Source organism: Dama dama, chromosome 18 (genome assembly GCF_033118175.1).
Source record: "Dama dama isolate Ldn47 chromosome 18, ASM3311817v1, whole genome shotgun sequence".
Lineage (NCBI taxonomy): Eukaryota > Metazoa > Chordata > Mammalia > Artiodactyla > Cervidae > Dama > Dama dama.
In genome coordinates, this window is record NC_083698.1 from 45,004,113 (window position 1) to 45,024,902 (window position 20,790).

The following is a 20,790-nucleotide window of genomic DNA, read 5'->3' on the forward strand; positions in this document are numbered from 1 at the left end:
CTACATCTATAGGGAGATTCAGTAAAGGCAAAGATTACAGACTGGTGAGATATCCCTAGGCACTCACCAAGGTAATGAATAATACTAATGCATTTAGAATTATTTCAACAACAAGGTTTAAAACAAACGAGGCTTTTTTTGGTTGACCTAACTCATGTTTATTAGGGAAAATTACTTTCAAAACTAAATTAATATTAAAATACTAAAAATTTTATTTGGGGAGATTGTTATCAATACATTAAAGAGTACAATTCAGAGAAGAAAAATGATCCGTTTTGCTCTTAATTTGGATCTTTTTTCCTTCATTCATTTAAAATTTCTATAACCTATTTATATAAATGACAAATGCTTTTTGCCTAGCTTCCTGGAATCCATGTATGTATAACTGACCATTGTTCTATGTATGTGTGTGGGGGGGAATAGAATTCTGATTACAAAGTGGGCTTTGTTTATGGTAGCATAAAATTTAAGCTTCAGTCTTTGAATTGAATTTACAGTTTTAAGGTGAAAAGGCTTAATATCAGTGCAAGTAAATATGCAATTAACATTGCTTGTTAAATGCAGAAACAGTCATAAGGCCTGCACTCACAGCAGCAACTTGAACACAGCGCAGTCTCCACGGGATAAGAGGAAAATGAAGTCATATTACCAATAGAAAAATCTCCATTTGTCTAAGGTAGAATTAGGCATCAGCAGTATCAGACTGCTAATGCAGGAAATGTGGGTTCAGTCCCTGGGTCGGAAAGATCCCCTGGAGAAGGAAACGGCAACCCACTCCAGTATTCTTGCCTGGGAAATTCCATGGACAGAGGAACGTGGTTGGCTACAGTCCCTGGGGTCACAAAGAGGTGGACACAACTTAGTGACTAAACAACAACAAATATGTAACTACATGGTTAAGCAGGACCAATTTTTAGTTAATTAGGATTTAGAACTATGACATTATCACAAAATACAAAGTAGAGATTTCATTTTCAAGTGGCTTTCCTTGAAAGACAATTTAATAGCTAGCATTTAGTATATTTATCAAGTAGCATCAGTCAGTCAGTCAATTCAGTCACTCAGTTGTGTCCGACTCTTTGCGACCCCATGAACCACAGCATACCAGGCCTCCCTGTCTGTCACCAACTCCCAGAGTCCACCCAAACCCATGTCCGTTGTGTCAGTGATGCCATCCAACCATCTCATCCTCTGTTGTCCCCTTCTCCTCCTGCCCTCAATTTTTCCTAGCATCAGGGTCTTTTCAAATGAGTCAGCTCTCCACATCAGGTAGCCAAAGTACTGGAGTTTCAGCTTCAGCATCAGTCCCTCCAATGAACACGCATGACTGATCTCCTTTAGGATGGACTGGTTGGATCTCCTTGCAGTCCAAGGGACTCTCAGGAATCTTCTCCAACACCACAGTTCAAAAGCATCAATTCTTTGGCATTCAGCTTTCTTTATAGTCCAACTCTCATATCCATACATGACTACTGGAAAAACCATGACCTTGACTAGATGGACCTTTGTTGGCAAAGTAATGTCTCTGCTTTTTAATATGCTATCTAGGTTGGTCACAACTTTCCTTCCAAGGAGTAAGCATCTTTTAATTTCATGGCTGCAATCACCTTCTGCAGCAATCTTGGAGCCCAGAAAAATAAAGTCAGCTACTGTTTCCCCATCTATTTCCCATGAAGTGATGGGACTGGAGGCCATGATTTTAGTTTTCTGAATGTTGAGCTTTAAGCCAACATTTTCACTCTCCTCTTTCACTTTCATCAAGAGGCTCTTTAGTTCTTCTTCACTTTCTGCCATAAGGGTGGTGTCATCTGCATATCTGAGCTTATTGATATTTCTCCTGGTAATCTTGATTCCAGCTTGTGCTTCCTCCAGCCCAGCGTTTCTCATGATGTTCTGTGTATATAAGTTAAATAAGCAGGGTGACAATATACAGCCTTAACGTGCTCCTTTTCCTATTTAGAACCAGTCTGTTGTTCCATGTCCAGTTCTAACTGTTGCTTCCTGACCTGCATATAGGTTTCTCAAGAGGCAGGTCAGGTGTTCTGGTATTCCCATCTCTTTCATCTCTAGATGGTCAACACCGAAATCAGAGTGATTATGTCCTTTGCAGCCAAAGATGGAGAAGCTCTATACAGTCAGCAAAAACAAGACTGGGAGCTGACTGTGGCTCAGATCATGAACTCCTTATTGCCAAATTCAAACTTAAATTGAAGAAAGTGGGGAAAACCACTAGACCATTCAGGTAAGACCTAAATCAAAACAAGTAGCATAGGAGATCTGAAAAACTGTTTCTCATAGGCCTCCACAACATGACAAATAATGATAAAAACAAAGACTCAAATGGGCCCCTGACTTTGTTCAAAACCCAGGATTAATCTACTATTCCTACCAAATAGCTAGTCGAAGCAGGTTAAATTGGGCATCCAGCTCCTTGTTTATTTCCTTCTAAATGTTATAAAAGGGCTGCAACTCATGCATTTGATCAAGGTGGGTGTTCCTGCACCCCTCCTATTTCCACACACCCCTCCATTCAGCCTTGGCACACTTGTGTATTTCAAAGTTGCCTCAGGTATTCTAATCAGACCTGAGTTCACCTAAGTAAAACAGTGGAGAAGTAGGTGTAGGACGCACCCACCTGGAACTCCTGACAATGGTTATCTGTCACGCTTCATAACTTTCTCCAGCCTTACAAGCCACAACAGTTGTTAAAAACGTTAAAAATGAAATTTTAAATTAAACTTAGACCTTTTCTTATTCAAACTTCTGTGGCCCTTTGGGGACACCTCAGAGTTCTAATTTCATAAGGAAAATGCATTATCTACAGAAACACATGGGTTTTCATGAATCTGATTATCAGTGCTGTCAACTCCTGAAGCACTCTTTAATGACTGTTTGTTGGATCTGCTACAATCACATAAAGACACACACAAAGCTGCTGAGTCTTAGTCTACAAGAATAGAAATGTTAAGAGTAAGTGTAAGTCACGTACAAGAAGAATTAACACACATACATGGATTGTTCATAGACCTTCCATTACAAAGTGTTCTGGTATACTTTCTATTGTATGCTTGTGATCTGACTGTACTACACTCTTGTAACCAACTATTTGCCTGGGCAAAGTAAGGAAAATGTGTACATGTTATAATACTACGTGTGTGAATTTGGATATCATAACTACTTATAAATTTTGCTGATGGTCACTTTCAGACTCAATGGCCAAAATCAGTGATTGAGAGAATAAGACTGTTAGAATTAGACTGTTGAGATCCTTCCATGCAGCACTTTCCTAAGAAAGGTTTATCACTGATGGCAATATGAGGTGCATATTAGTGGTAATCAGATATGCATTTTTATGTCAGTTATTATGTATTTATCTTTAATGAGTTTTAGCAAAATATAACTAGTACATAGTAATAGTACTAGTATAACTCAATTTGTTTCTTGGAAATTATTACTTAGGATGAAGCTAAAGTCAATAGGCACTTGGACTGGTGAAATTTGTTATTTTTCTTGCCTTTCTTAACCTATCAGCTGTTTTCATATATAAGGTTTTCTTGAAGTTAAATTTGAAAGGCTACATGCTATATGATTCCACTTATATAAAACTCAAGGAAAGGCAAAACTAGTATGAAAGAGAGATCAGTTCTTGTCAGAGCCTGAGGCTAAAGGAAGTCAACTGCAAAGGGGCATAAGGAAACTTTTTGGGGTGAAGGAAATGACATGTGTGGTAATAATTATATAATGGTTTACATATGTCAGAATTAATTGAATTCTGTGATGAATTAATTGAATTCATCATAAAAGTGATGAATTTTATTGTATATAAGTTGTACTTCAAGAAAACTAAAGATAGGTTTTGTTGAAGTCATTTAAAATATTTCCTCTCTCTTTTTCCCATTTTGTTTTCTTATGTTTCTATTTCCATGTTCCCATTTTACTTTACAGGATTGGGAGATAAGCACCATTTTGCTCTCCTTAGAGAAAGGATAGTTGTTAGGACAAAAAAATTTCAGAATTTGTATGGAAACACAAAAGACCCAAATAGCCGAAGCAATCTTGAAAAGAAAAACAGAGTGGGAGGAATCAGGTATCTCAATTTCAGACTATATTACAAAGCTATAGTAATCAAAACATTATGGTACTGGCACAAAAACAGAAACATAGACCAATGTAACAGGAGAGAAAATCCAGAGATAAACCCATGTACCTATGGTCAACTAATCTATGACAAAGGAAGTGAGAATATAGAATGCAGAAAAAAAAAAACAGTCGCTTCAATAAGCGGTGCTGGGAGAAATGGAAAGCTACATTAAGAAGAATGAAAGTAGAACATTCTCTAACACCATAGACAAAAATAAACACAAAATGGATTAAAGACCTAAATGTAATACTGGACACTATCAAACTCCTAGAGGAAAAAATAGAATACTCTCTGATGTAAATTGCAGCAATATCATTTTTGATCCACCTCCTAGAACAATAAAAATAAAACCAAAAATAAACAAATGGAACCTAATTAAACTTAAAAAGTTTTGTACAGCAAAGGAAACCATAAAATAAAAAGACAACCCACAGAATGGGAGAAAATATTTACAAATGAAGTGACAGAGTATTCATCTCCAAACTATACATCTTATGCAGCTCAATAAAAAAAACAAACAGCCCAATCAAAAAATGGGCAGAAGACCTAAGTACACATTTCTCCAAAGAAGACATACAGATGGCCAAAAAGCCCATGAAAGCTCAAAAAAAAAAAAAAAAAAAAGCCAAAAAGCTCAGCACCACTAATTATTAGAGAAATGCAAATCAAAATTACAATAAAGTACCACCTTATTACCAGTTAGAATGGCCATCATCAAAAATATCTATGAATAATAAATGCTGGAGAGGGTAAAGAAAAGGGAACTCTCCTACAGTGTTGATGGGAATGTAAATTGGTACAACTACTAAGGGAACAGCATGAATATTCCTTAAAAAACTACATAAAGAACTGCCATATGATCTAGCAATCTCAATCTTGGGCATATACCTGGAGAAATCCATAATTTGAAAGGATACATGTACCTCAATATTCATTGCTGCACTGTTTATAATAGCCAAGACACAGAAGCAACCTAAATGTCCACGGACAGAGGAATGGATAAAGAAGATGTGGTACACACATATAATCAAATGTTACTCAGTCATAAAAAAGAATGAAATAATGCCACTTGCAGCAACATGGAAGGACCTAGATATTATCATATTGAGTGAAGGAAGTCAGACAAACACAAATAATATATGATATCACTTATATGTGGTTTCTTAAAAAAAATTTGTACAAGGAAATCTATTTACAAAACAGCAATAGAGTCACAGACTTAGAAAATAAACTTATGGTAACTGGGGGAAAAGGAGGAGGGAGGGATAAATTGGGAGTTTGGAATAGACATAGTCATACTACTATAGATAAAATAGATAACTAATAAAGGCCTACTGTGTAATACAGAGAACTCTAGTCAATACTCTGTAATGACCTATATGGGGAAAGAATCTAAAAAAGAGTGAATATATGTATATGGATAACTGATTCACTTCGCTGTACACCTGAGGCTAATACAATATCGTAAATCAGCTCTACTCCAATAAAAACTTTTTTTTAAAAAAAGAAAGGATAGTTGTTGAATTTGCTGAACATTTATAGAAACTTGATGTCAAAGGAAGTTTTTTGCTATTGAGTAGGAAGCAGGAGAAAGAATCAGTTCCAATATGATTAAGTTAAATAAGAATATATAAACACTAGGCTTCCCTGGTGGCTCAATTGGTTAGGCATCGGCCTGCAATGCTGGAGACTTGAGTTTGATCCCTGGGTTGGGAAGATCCCCTGGAGGAGGGCATGGCAACCCACTCCAGTATTCTTGCCTGGACAATCCCCATGGACAGATGAGCCTGGCAGGCTACAGTCCATGGGGTCACAAAGAGTCGGACACGACTGAGTGACTAAGCACAGCATGTATACATAGTTATGTACGAAGAAGTATGAAGACTTCAAAAGGAAATGTCACATTTTCCTTTGTTCTTTTCCAAAGCAGCTATGAAATGACTGGGTTCTGGAGTTGGGGAAATAGAATGATATAGGTAGTTAATTCATTATCCCCAGTATATTAAGCATTGGATTGTTACATCAAGATAAAATTGCATATGGATATGACTCTTAAGTGCAGGAACAATTTCTGGGGAACAATGAAGGCCTGGATAAAGATCAACCAGCCCCATTGCTGAGTCACTTTGCTGAACAGCAGAAACTAACACAACATTGCAAAGTAACTATACTCCAATTGAAAAAAAAAAAAAAAAAAAAAAAGAGGCCCATTTAGCCATCACACTAAAACGTAAAAAAAAAAAAATCAATTGGCTCCAACCCAATGTCCACACCCTGGAATTTTTCTGTACCAAGAACAGCTCCACCTGTGAAAGCTTAAGTTGTAGCCTTGTTTCCTCTGTCAGTATGTCCTACCTTTCTAGTTCACTCACTAATCCTCCTCCTAGAGCTTTGTTGCCCAGCATTTGCCCCAAAGGACTTCACTTTCCTCCTTATCTGGCCCATTCCTTCTACTGTCAATATCATCTCTGGTTCCCTTATTTCCTAGCTGGCCCCCAGAACCTTACTGTTTTTGCCCTTAGAGTATTCAGGCTGCTGAGCACCAGTAGGAAACATCACACCGCCATGAATCTATGAACAGGACAGGACAATGTGATGCTGCCTGACAATCCTTTTATTCCTCCCATTCAGCATTCTTTCCCATTTTGCTCAGCATTTTTGGAAATGTTTACCTCTCTCCTCAAACTCCTTAACCCCAAACAACTCTCTCCCTCTCAGCAGATGATAGAGTTCCCTATGTAAGAAAAACCAAGCCATCAGTAGGAACTCCCTATACTATAACAGCTTTTAAGAGAAGAGGTCTGTTTTATTTTAGAGGTCTATTCTCTGAGCCATGTGTACTGCCAGGCACATAGCAGGGATTTAGTAAATAGTTACTGACTGAATGGAGTTATTTCTATTACCAACAAAAGCAGGATGGATGGGGTGGTAGATTATATCACTTGCCCATGTTCAAAGCCCCTTGTTATTGCATTGTTCACCCTTATTTAAAGTCCCTCTTCTTTGTTCTCATCCTATTAAACTCAGTCATGACCAAAGGAGTTTTTAGCCATGAAATGTGGACTGAGTTGATGTGCACCACTTCCCTGCAGAAGCTTTAAGAACTCAGATGTAGTTGCCATTCTCTCTTTTCTTTCTGCCATAAATACTGCAGGATTCTAGACAGGCACTGAGCCATAAGCCTAAATCCTGAAATGTGAGTGACACAGAACCAAATCAGAGCGAACAGGTTCTGGATGTGTAGTGGGAGTGAGAAGTCATTTTCTCTTTGTAAACCCGTGATGATTTTGGAGGCTCTTACTGAAGCATAACTAGGTTGATCCTGACAGATATAAACTTCCACACATCTTTTCTTTTTTCTCCAGGCTCAAGGAAAGAGGTGCCTCTCCTACCCCAGGTTAATCTCCCTAACCTGTGCTCTGGACCCAACCCCTTCCCCCTCACCACCCTGCCCCCCATCTCCTTAGGTCCCATTCCTGTTAGTCATCACCCTTTCTCTCTTCTAAACTTTCAAATGCCTCCTTTCTGCTGACTTCTTAGCATACAAACCTAATTCAGTACCTTCCATTTTAAAACTAAACCAAAAAGACCAACTTCCTTTTCCAGAAAAAGAGATCTACACCTCCCATCTCTACTTTGTTTAGTCTGCGTGGCACTGACAGCTCAGCCAGATACACTGTAAGACCCAATGGTTATATTTCACAAATGTTGGCTAGTAACACCAGTAAAAACAAATTTAGTTTCTTTTCTTCATTTAACCATTATCCCTCTTGTTTTTCCCCATGACACCAGAGTGAGAGTGTTTTCTCCAAAGAAAGTCCGAATCTATTATCTCACAGTTCCATCTGCCTTGGAACAGGAAGAAACCACCTGTTATCTACCTTAAAGTTTATCTGAGTCTGGACTAGTTACCTCTTTCTTTCCCAATGGTGAATTTTTTTTTTTTTTCCCCAATGGTGAATTTTCCATTCACCTACAGCACCCGTTAATCAGAGGCTAGGAAACATTTTGGACTCCATCTTTGTCCAGGATGTTTAGTTCAGTTCAGTTGCTCAGTCGTGTCTGACTCTTTGTGACCCCATGGACTGCAGCACACCAGGCTTCCCTGTCCATCACCAACTCCCAGAGCTTACTCAAGCTCGTGTCCATCGATTCAGAGATGCCATCCAACCATCTCATCCTCTGTCATCCCCTTCTCCTCCTGCCTTCAATCTTCCCAGCATCATAGTCTTTTCCAATGAGTTAGTTTTTTGCATCAAGTGGCCAAAGTATTGGAGTTTCAGCTTCAGCATCAGTCCTTCCAATGAATATTCAAGACTGATTTCCTTTAGGATTGACTGATTTGATCTCCTTGCAATCCACGTGACTCTCAAGAGTTTTCTTCAACACCACAGTTCAAAAGCATCAATTCTTTGGTGCTCAGCTTTCTTTAGGGTCCAACTCTCACATCCATACATGACTACTGGAAAAACCATAGCTTTGACTAGATGGGCCTTTAATGAAAAAGTAATGTCTCTGCTTTTTAATACGCTGTCTAGGTTTGTCATACCTTTTCTTTGAGGCAGCAAATGTCTTTTAATTTCATGGCTGCAGTCACCATCTGCAGTATTTTGGAGCCCAAGAAAATAAAGTCTGTCACTGTTTCCATTGTTTCCCCATCTATTTGCCATGAAGTGATTGGACTGGATGCCGTGATTTTAGTTTTCTTAATGTTGAATTTTAAGACAGTTTTTTCTCTCTCTTTCACTTTCATCAAGAGGCTCTTTGAACTAAAGAGCTAAATGAACTGTCCAGGATGTTAATCCTGGGGCCAAATATCAGTCCCAAAGAGTCTGTCCCCATTTTTCATTGTGATATGCTCTAAAACCTAAAATTCTGAATTGGGTACATGGACTGAATTCCCCACAGATATTTCATACTCTCAGTTGCATAAAAGGAAATTGATCTGCTCTTCAAATTCATCTAGACTCAGTAAGAATGAACAGGGGTGCCACCCTGAAAACTGAGCAGCATGTCTCTATGTTATTTAATTAAAGTAATCCAATTTAATTAAAGCCTATGGCTCTTGCCAAGACTTTTAAATGTTCTGTTCTGCCGAGCCACACCTATGATACAATGGACACTTGTATGAGAAGTCATTGTTCTAGATTTCCTTTTGTTTTTCCAAGTCACACCAACCTTGTGGGATAATCAACAACTTAAGAAACAAAATGGTTTACCATTTACAGTCTTCTCTTCCCCTTCCAAATTATCCCAGCTCCTCCCTTCCCAAGGTTTCTAAGAGACTCATTTCAATGCACTGATCACTCTTGGGTTTGGGGGTCATTCTCTCTACTATTTGCTCTGATGAATAGTAGCCTCTTCCAGCCTGCTTGTTGCCCTTCTGCAGCCACATGTCCTGTAGTTGTGCTCATGTGATGGCTTTGTACTTCCATAAATGGTAGTATGGGGTTAGGCTATGGTCCACTAATGATTACAACTTGTAATATGCCTTTAAAAAGAATTCTGGCTTTCGTCATCCTCCCATCTCAGTACTTGGAACAACTTTCCAAGGGTTTACCTAGAGGATGCTGGCATGGTACCATCCTGTTTTAATAAAAAGACCTCCCCTCACTTTTCTCAGGTAGGGTACTTTCGGTTACAGGAGTCACACAATTGCTTTAAAGGTGGCTTAAGAAATAGGGGTTTAATTTCATCTGCAACAGGAAGTCTTGGGGTAGGTTTTTTTAGAGTGGGTTCAGTAACTCAAAAATATAGAGATTCCTAGCTCTTTCTCTCCCTCCCCATTATCCTCAATGTTATTAAAGAAGTGTTTGTGTCACACAAGTTCACGTGATGATTGCCACAGCTCTAATTATCATGACCTCACTCAAAAACATGCAGAAGGAAGAAGAGAAAATGGGGTTTTGTTTCGTGTGCACCTCTCTCTTATTAGATGGGAAAACCTTTCCCAGAAACCTCCAAAAGACGTTCTGTGGGCCTTCCTGGCCAGAGTTGTATATATGCCCAGGCTCTAGCTGCAAGGGAGAATAAAAAGGTAAGAATGTTGGCATATTCAGTTTCTGGATAGGAAGAAAGCTCCACCATCAAGGAAGAAGGGGGTTAGAAATGGAACTATCATATGATCCAGCAATCCCACTCCTGGGCATATATCTGGAGAAAGTTCAGTTCAGTTCAGTCACTCAGTTGAGTCCGACTCTTTGCGACCCCATGGACTGCAGCACGCCAGGCCTCCCTGTCCATCGCCAACTGCTGGAGTTGACTCAAACTCATGTCCATTGAGTCGGTGATGCCATCCAACCATCTCATCCCCTGTCATCTCCTTCTCCTCCCTCCTTCAATCTTTCCCAGCATCAGGGTCTTTTCCAATGAGTCAGTTCTTTGCATCAGGTGGCCAAAGTACTGGAGTTTCAGCTTCAACATCAGTCCTTCCAATGAACACTCAGGACTGATCTCCTTTAGGATGGACTGGTTGGATCTCCTTGCAGTCCAAGGGACTCTCAAGAGTCTTCTCCAACACCACAGTTTAAAAGCATCAATTCTTCGACACTCAGCTTTCTTTTTAGTCCAATTCTCACATCCATACATGACTACTGGAAAAATCATAGCCTTGACTAGATGGACCTTTGTTGGCAAAGTAATATCTCTGTTTTTTAATATGCTGTCTAGGTTGGTCATAACTTTTCTTCCAAGGAGTAAACGTCTTTTAATTTCATGGCTGCAATCACCATCTGCAGTGATTTTGGAACCCAGAAAAATAAAGTCAGCCACTGTTTCCACTGTTTCCCCATCTATTTCCCATGAAGTGATGGGACCAGATGTCATGATCTTAGTTTTCTGAATATTGAGCTTTAAGCCAACATTTTCACTCTCCTCTTTCACTTTCATCAAGAGGCTCTTTAGTTCTTCTTCACTTTGTGCCATAAGGGTGGTGTCATCTGCATATCTGAGGCATTGATATTTCTCCTGGCAATCTTGATTCCAGCTTGTGCTTCCTCCAGCCCAGCATTTCTCATGATGTATTCTGCATATAAGTTAAATAAGCAGGGTGACAATATACAGCCTTGACATACTCCTTTTCCTATTTAGAACCAGTCTGTTGTTCCATGTCCAGTTCTAAGTGTTGCTTTCTGGAGAAAACCATAATAGAAAAGATATGTGCACCCCAATGTTCATTGTAGCACTGATCACAATAGCCCAGAAAGGGAAGGAACCTAACTGTCCATCAACAGATGACTGAAGAAGATGTGGTACACATATACAATGGTATATTACTCAGCCATAATAAGAAAGAAATAATGCCATTTGTAGCAAATGGATGGACCTGGAGATTATCAGACTAAGTGAAATGAGTCAGAAAGAGAAAGACAAATAGCATATGATATCACTCATATGTGAAATCTAATTTTAAAAATGGTACAAATGAACTTATTTACAAAACAGAAACAGATTTACAGGTATCAAAAACAAACGTATGGTTACCAAAGGGGAAATGTAGTGGGGGAGGAGTAAGTCAGGAGCTTGGGTTTAACATACACACACTACTATATATAAGACAGATAGGCAACAAGGACCTACTCTATAGCGCAGGAAACCCTACTCAATGTTCTGTGATAACCTATATGAGAAAAGAATCTGAAAACAGAATGGATAAATTTATTTATATGTATAACTGAATCACTCTGTTGTACACCTGAACCTAACACAACATCATGTATCAACTACATGCCAATAATTTTTTTTTTAAATGACCGTTGCATGGGTGAAGATGATAATCTTTGTATCAGGTACCTCAGGGGGCTCCTGTATCAGAGAGAATTCATTCTCTGTCTGCATGAAGGAATTTGTACCTAGACTTGGCCCCTTCTGTCTCTTTTCTTAATAGGGGGTAATAATGTCAGCATTCCAGGTAGTTCTATCATTCCCAAAGTTCTCTTCATAATTTCTTCCAATAGCTCGAGGCAATCTTAAGTAAAAAGAATTCCTAGTTGCCTTCCTGGTACTCAGAATCAACCCGAACAGGATATGCAGGTTAAAGTCCTGTTTCTTCCACCTTTCCTCCCATCCTTCCCCCACCGTCCCCAACTTTGCTACTTTAGAGCAAAAAAAAAGGCCGTGTTTACTTCCTTGCAGTCTCATAAAAATTGTGGGGTAGCAAAAGTGGCACAGTGGTAAAGAACCCGTCTGCTAATGTAGGAGGCTTAAGAGATGAAGGTTTGATCCGTGATAGAAGATCCCTGGAATAGGAAATGGCAACCCTCTCTAGTATTCTTGCCTGGAGAATTCCATGGACAGAGGAACCTGGCAGAGGCTACAGTCCATGGGGTTGGAAAGAGTGGGACAAAACTGATCAAAGCACAGTGAAAATGTTTATACTTTTTTCCATAGTGATAATTAATATCTATGAGGAGTAATCACTATACAATGACTTCTCTCACCTACATTTATTCATCTACTCTCCAATTTTACACTTATCTTACATGCTCACTGTATCATTATTCTGAATCTAACACAGTATTGGCTCTTATATTGTCAATAATAGCTTTCAGGTACCATCTAGATGCTTTTCAATGCATTAATGCCGAGACTTCAAAAAATTAAGAGCTTCTGCGCAATAAATTGTTAGCACTATCATTCCCAAACATTTATTAAGCACTGCATTTCTTGTAGTACTATTCTAGCTGCTATATAGAAAGATGCAATACCTTTTGCCTAGAGGTTTAATATTAAATATAGGCATTATAATTGAGTTAAATACTCATAATTTTCACTGACAAAGAGGGAGGCCAAGCTCAGCCTGGGCTCAAAGGTTTGTCTGCATCTTAGAAAGGCTTTTATTCAATTTCATTAATATTTCTTGAGCATACATTTAACATTTCATAACTATACTTAAGATCTTGTTGGGCTTACAGAGAATTATATGATAGAATCTCTGCCTACTAGGGGCAAACAATATTAGGGGGAAACCCAAGAACTATTTTTCCCTCCTTCTGAAGTACATTTCATGTCCCTTCAGAAACTGTACTTTGGCCTTGCTCTTCTAACATCTCACCGTGAATCACTGCTTACCTGCTGTTCTTAGAACCCAGGGTATACAGGCTACAGTTCCCTGTGGGCTGATGGTACCCCATGTACAGGGGCCACCATGGACAGAGAAACACTGGACAGACATTACCTCTCTTAAAACCGTGTCCTATGTTCAAGTACATTATTTCACATAAAATCTGTATTAGGATGCAGTCAGTTTAGTTGACTGTAATAAGAAGCAAACAAACAAAAATACAATGGCCTAAATAATATTTAAGTTTACTTCTTTCTCTGAGAGTAAGCAGTGCTGAAATTAGGTAATGGTTTAGGAATTCATGCTCTGTCTATTTGCTTTGTCATCCTTGACATGAGGCTTTGATCCTATGGTCTCAACTGGCTGTTTCAACTCTTCTCATCAACTTGGCATTGAATGGTTGCTATATGCAGAATCGACTGTAAGGGGTAAGAGAGTAAGTGGGGAACCCAGCTAAACAACCACTGTGGTCTATGTGAGAGGTGGGAGTATTAATAGCTTGGACTAAGGTGACAGGAGTGGAAAGAGAAAGAAATGGGCAGATCAGAGATATCTGGAAATAGAGTTAACAGGCCTTGTTGAGACTTAAGATGTGTGTGCAAGAGAGGAGGAGATTCTTAAGGGTTGCATGGAGAAGAGTAGCATCAGTGATGATTTTCTTAGACTTTGGCTTTCGCTGCTGGGTGGTTCCATTAAGGAATTGTGGACAACTTCAGAAAAAGAGTTTTGGAGTATCAAATTAATGAGTCCAATTTGGGCAGTTTAAGCTTGAGATTAGACAATTATGGGGCTTCCCTGGTAGTTCAGATGGTAAAGAATCTGTCTGCAATGCAGGAGACCTGGGTTTGATCCCTGGGTCAGGAAGATCCCCTAGAGAAGGGAATGGCAACCCACTCCAGTATTCTTGCCTGGAAAATTCCATGGACAGAGGAGTCTGGTGGGCTATAATCCATAGGGTTGCAAAGAGTTGGACACAAGTGAGTGACTAGCACACACAGACAATTATGAGATGACCTTCTTGATACTGAGTTTTGACTACTATCTGGATTTCTCCTTCCTGTGTCCTGATGCCTGCAAGGATACCTGGTCCCCAAATGCTTCCATAATTAGAAAAAAATTGTGTTGCTATCCACTCTTCAGTTTTGTTTCTGAGATTTCCTGGCCATTTGTTTCAGATCAGTCTTCATAGGTTTCAGTTTCCCTAGCTTCATCCTGTCTGGTTTCCTGTCCTCAGAATAAGTTCTGATCCTCTGTTTCTACAGTCACAGGATAACTTGGGATGAAGTCTACACAAATCAAACCATTGGGAATAGACAAATCATTTTTTCAAATGGAACAATTTCTTTCCATTCTTACAAAGTTGTCTTTTATAATTTTTTCCTTTTGGTGTTGTCCATTTATTGGGATACATGAAGAAATAAAATGCATTTTGAGAAAATGGCCAAACACTAAATAAATATTCAGTTCAGTTTAGTTCAGTTGCTCAGTTGTATCTGACTCTTTGCAATGCTATGGACTGTAGCACGCCAGGCCTGCCTGTCCATTACCAACTCCCGGAGTTGACTCAAACTCATGTCCATTGAGTCGGTGATGCCACCAAACCATCTCATCCTGTGTCATCCCCTTCTTCTCCTGCCTTCAATCTTCTCCAGCATCAGGGTCTTTTCAAATGAGTCAGCTCTTCGCATCAGGTGGCCAAAGTACTGGAGTTTCAGCTTCAACATCAGTCCTTCCAATGAACACCCATGACTGATCTCCTTTCGGGTGGACTGGTTGGATCTCCTCGCAGTCCAAGGGACTCTCAAGAGTCTTCTCCAACACCACAGTTCAAAAGCATCAATTCTTCAGCGCTCAGCTTTCTTTTTAGTCCAACTCTCACATCCATACACGACTACTGGAAAAACCATAGCCTTGACTAGATGGACCTTTGTTGGCAAAGTAACGTCTCTGCTTTTTAATATGCTGTATAGGTTGGTCATAACTTTCCTTCTGAGGAGTAAGCATCTTTTAATTTCATGGCTGCAATCACCATCTGCAGTGATTTCGGAGCCCAGAAAAATAAAGTCAGCCACTGTTTCCACTGTTTCCCCATCTATTTCCCATGAAGTGATGGGACCAGATGTCATGATCTTAGTTTTCTGAATGTTGAGCTTTAAGCCAACATTTTCACTCTCCTCTTTCACTTTCATCAAGAGGCTCTTTAGTTCTTCTTCACTTTGTGCCATAAGGGTGGTGTCATCTGCATAGCTGAGGTTATTGATATTTCTCCTGGCAATCTTGATTCCAACTTGTGCTTCCTCCAGTCCAGCGTTTCTCATGATGTACTCTGCATATAAGTTAAATAAGCAGGGTGACAATATACAGCCTTGACGTACTCCTTTTCCTATTTGGAACTAGTCTATTGTTCCACGTCCAGTTCTAACTGTTGCTTCCTGATCTGCACACAGATTTTTCAAGAGGCAGGTCAGGTGGTCTGGTATTCCCATCTCTTTCAGAATTTTCCAGTTTATTGTGCTCCACACAGTCAAAGGCTTAAATAAATATTAGTAAGCTGGATATTATTGATTTTTTTATTTTGAGAATATATATCTATTGCAAATGAAAAGAGAGGCAAGAGAGAAGCTACCATTTTCTTCGTGTGAAAAATAGCTTACAGGTATGGTGTTAACACTAGAGCTGGTCCAGCAATAGTACCATCAGGCTGCTCAAAGATGATCAACCTACAGAGGACTGTGAAACACTAACTAAACTGACAAACAATAGATTGGTCTCCTCAAGGGAAAATTTAATAAAGTACCATATGAAATATACCTGACTTGACAATGGATCCTGTTATCTGTACAGTAAGTTCCCTCTGAATACCAGCTTACATATTTATAATATTGGTACAGAATAGGACACAGAGTGTTAGAAGCTCTCAAAAGATGTCTCCATTAAGTCATCTAAGTCTGGGACAGTAGCTTTCTTTATTCTGGGGATATTTTTTATCCAGATTAGAGCATTTGGTTTTCTAGAATCAACACAGCCTCCTCTTGGAGAGAATCAGAAGACAGTGACAAATTCTACAGGTACCATTTCAATGTGCCAGGCAAGCTACAATGCTGCTGGAGAGAAAGGACAGTTTCATTTTACGTTAGTGGCATTTGAACCATGTCTTCCTGACACAGAAATTGGTCATTTTCCAATTCTACCAACAGCACATTTGTAAGCTGTCTCTTCAGCTATTGTGTTATAATAACATTCTATTTTCACTTTCAGAAGATGACTTTTTCCATATTCTACTTCCACATTCTGGTTATTGAAGTGTAGTCCTTCATGAGCCAACAACATTTAAGTTTTAAGAATGACTTTAAAGCTGTGTGCCAGAACCATTACATTTACTACTAAGAATTCACAAGGTTCTTCTCAATGAAATCATTGAAACTAATTAATGATGTGTGTGAATCTAGTGAAATATGATGACTTACATAATCTGGGAGGGCGCACATGTCCCATGGTCCTTGAATTCTAATTAGTATATGGATGTGTGTTAAAAATAAAATAGGAAATAAATTTATACAGATCATACTTATTTATCTAATTGAAGTTCATATTATTTTTGGTCTTGCAACGAAGGCTGTGTTGCTAGAAATATAAAAGTGGAGAGCTGGAAAATTATGTCATAAATTTGATCATGTAACTTTTGTACATGACAAACTTTTAAAAATCAAACAAGTATTGAACATATAAGTTATCTTAAACATTTATAGAATTCAGAGGTATTTAGGGTAAAAAGTGTAAGTTGATTCTTATGTTCTGGTTTGCTATAAACTTTTTTTTTTTTTTTAACATGAATGAGCATTGACTTTTCTAAAATACTATTTTCTCCTTTAATCTTTCAGTGCTATAAATTACACAGAGTGATTTCTCAATGTTGAACTGACCATGTTTACCTAGAATAAACCCTGCCTTGTTCATGCTGCATTATTCTTTCATACATTGTCATATTCAATTTGCTACTCTTATATGTGTATATTCTTTCACTATACATGACTTTCACCTGTATGTTCAGGAATGATATTAGCCTAGAGTTTTCTTTTTTAATACTATATCCTTGTCCACTTCTTATATTAGAGTTATACTTGTCTCCAAGAAGGAGTTCAGAAGCTTTGCATCTTTTCTGATGTTCTAGAAAGTTTATAAAACATAATAGTTTTCTGTTAGAATTCTTCTGTGAAAGGACTTGGCCTGGTGAATTTTCATAGTTCGGTTTTTTTTTTTTAAATAACTTTTGTATTCATGGGGAAATTCAAACATAAAAAAGTAGAGAGGATGACATAATGAAACTTGATGCTCCCATCACCCAGCTTTAACAATTGTCAACTGAGGGTCAATCTTGTTAAATCTAGTACAGCATACTTCAGGGATACTGTAGGTCCCATTCCAGACCATAGCAATAAGGTAAGTCACATGAATATTTTGGTTTTCCAATACATATAAAAGTTACGTTCACACTATATAGTAGTTCCTTAAGTGTGCAGTAGCATTCTACCTAAAAAAAGTATGTACCTTAATTTAAAAATACTTAATTGCTAAAAATGCTAATCATGTAACAATACAGGGTTGTCACAAATCTTTGATTTGTAAAAGGTTTTGTGAATTTCAATAAAGCAGAGGGCAAAAAATGAAGTATGTTTGAATTTTAAATATTATTTCAAAGTAAATTCTAGATGCTACGTGATTTCATGTATAAATATTCCCATATGAATTGCTAAGAGATTAAAAACTCTTTATGAAAACATACCACAGTACCTTAATCAAACAAAATATAATAATAATTCTTTGAATATATTCCCTGAATATTCCAAGGAATATTATTCTTTGAATAACAATAATGCCTTGACTATTTGAATACATTCCTTAATATAATTAAATCAGTGCTCATATTTCCAATTGTCTCATATCACATTTTACAGTTTGTCTGTTTTAATCACAAAGGTCCACATTTATACTACAAAACTGCAGTCATCAAAACAGTATACTACTGGCACAGAAAAGAAATACAGATCAATGGAGCAGGATACAAAGCACAGAAAGAAACCCACCCAACTAGGGTCAGTTAATCTACAACAATCCTTTGATAAGACTAAATGGAGAAAAGACAGTCTCTTCAATAAACTGTGCTGTGAAAATTGGACAGCTGTATGTAAAAGAATGAGATTTAGAACATTCTTTAACAGCATGCTGCCGCTGGGGCTGCTGCTAAGTCGCTTCAGTCGTGTCCGACTCTGTGCGACCCCATAGACAGCAGCCCACCAGGTTCCCCCATCCCTGGGATTCTCCAGGCAAGAATACGAGTGGGGTGCCATTTCCTTCTCCAGTGCACAAAAGTGAAAAGTGAAAGTGAAGTCGCTCAGTCGTGCCCGACTCTTAGTGACTCCATGGACTGCAGCCCACCAGGCTCCTCCCTCCATGGGATTTTCCAGGCAAAAGAGTACTGGAGTGGGGTGCCATTGCCTTCTCCCCTTTAACACCATACATAAAGATAAACTCAAACTAGTTTACAGACCTGAATGTAAAATCTGAACTATAAAACTCATAGAGGAAAATATACGAAGAACATTCTTTGACATATTGCAGCAATATCTTTATTGATCTGTCTCCTAGAGTAATGAAAATAAAAACAAAAATAAACAAATAGGACCTAATTAAACTCAACATTTTTTTGCACAGCAAAGGAAACAAAAAACAAAATGAAAAGACAATCCACAGAATGGGAGAAAATATTCTCAAACAAGGTGACCAACAAGGGATTTGTCTCTAAAATCTACAAACAGCTCAAACAGCTCAGTATAAAAAAAAAAAAAAATAACCCAATCAAAAAATGGGCAGAAGACCTAAATAGACATTTCTCCAAAATATATATATAAAGGGCCAAAAGGCACCTGAAGTTATGCTCAACATTGCTATTTTTAGAGAAATGGGAATCAAAACTGTAATGAGATATCACCTGATACCACCTAGAATGGCCATTATCAAAAAGTCTACAAACAATAGATGCAGGAGAGGGAGTGGAGAAAAGGGAACCCTCCTACACTGATTGTGGGAATGTAAATTAGTACAACTGCTATGGAGAACAGTATGGAGGTTCTTTAAAAGAGAGCTACCATACGATTCAGCAATCCCACTTCTGGGCATATATCCAGAGAAAACGATGGTTTGGAAGGATACATGTACTTCTACATTCATTGAAGCACTGTTTACAATAGTCAAGACAGGGTTCCCTGGTTGTCCAGTGGTTAAGAATCCACCTGGCAATGCAGGAGATGTGGATTTGATCCCTGGTCTGGGAAGATCCCACATGCTGGGAGGCAACTCAGCCAGTGCACCACAGTGACTGAAGCTTGTGCTCTCTTGAGCCCATGCTCTACAACAAGAGAAGCCACCATAACAAGAAGCCCATGCACCACAGCTAGAGAAGGCCCAAACACAGCAAAGAAGATCCAGCAGAGTAAACAAACAAACAAACAAACAAACCACAATAGTCAAGACATGGAAGCAACCTAATTGTCCACTGATGGATGAATGGATAAAGAAGACATAGTACATATGTATATATGTCATACACAATAAAATACTACTCAGCCGTTAAAAAGAATGAAATAATGCCATTTGCAGCAACATGGGTGGACCTGGAGATCATCATACTGAGTGAAGTAAGTCAGATAAAGACAAATATCATATGATATTGCAGACTTATGATTCAGAGACTTGGAAAACAAGCTTTTGGTTACCAAAGGGAAAGGAGGCAGAGAAGGGATAAATTGGGAGTTTGGGACTGACATATACACATTTCTATATTTAAAATAGATAATCAACAAGAACCTACTGTTGAGCACAGGGACCTCTGCTCAATATTCTGTAGTAACCTAAATGGGAAAAGAATTTGAAAAAGAAAACATGTATAACTCAATCACTTTGCTGTACACCTGAAACTAAGACAATATTGTTAATCAACTATACTCCAACAAAAAATTAAAAATAAGAGTAACAAAGTCCACATGTTGCAATTGTCTGATATATTTTCAAAGTCTGTTTTAATCTTGTTTTACTTTTACATCTTTTTTCCTTTCAACTTGCTTGTTGAGGAAATTAGATTGTCATATAGTTTCCTGTGGTCTGAATGGATAAAGAAGACATAGTACATATATACAATAAAATACTACTCATCCATTAAAAAGAATGAAATAATGCCATTTGCAGTGACATGGATGGACCTGGAGATCATCATACTGAGTGAAGTAAGTCAGACAAAGACAAATATCATATGATATTGCAGACTTATGATTCACAGAAATAAATCATAATAGAAATAAACAGAATAATAAATAAACAGAATATTTATATCCAACAGAAATAAAATGAGATTCACCAGTGTACCTTGTAATTTTCCAGAAGCCACAATAAGAAATATAAAAAGAGGTTAAATATTTTAAAATATTTTATTTAATCTAATATATCCAAAATATTATCATTTCAACATGTAATCAATATAAAATATTAATTATTTTACATTCTTACTTGGGACACAAATTCAGTGTTGTATTTT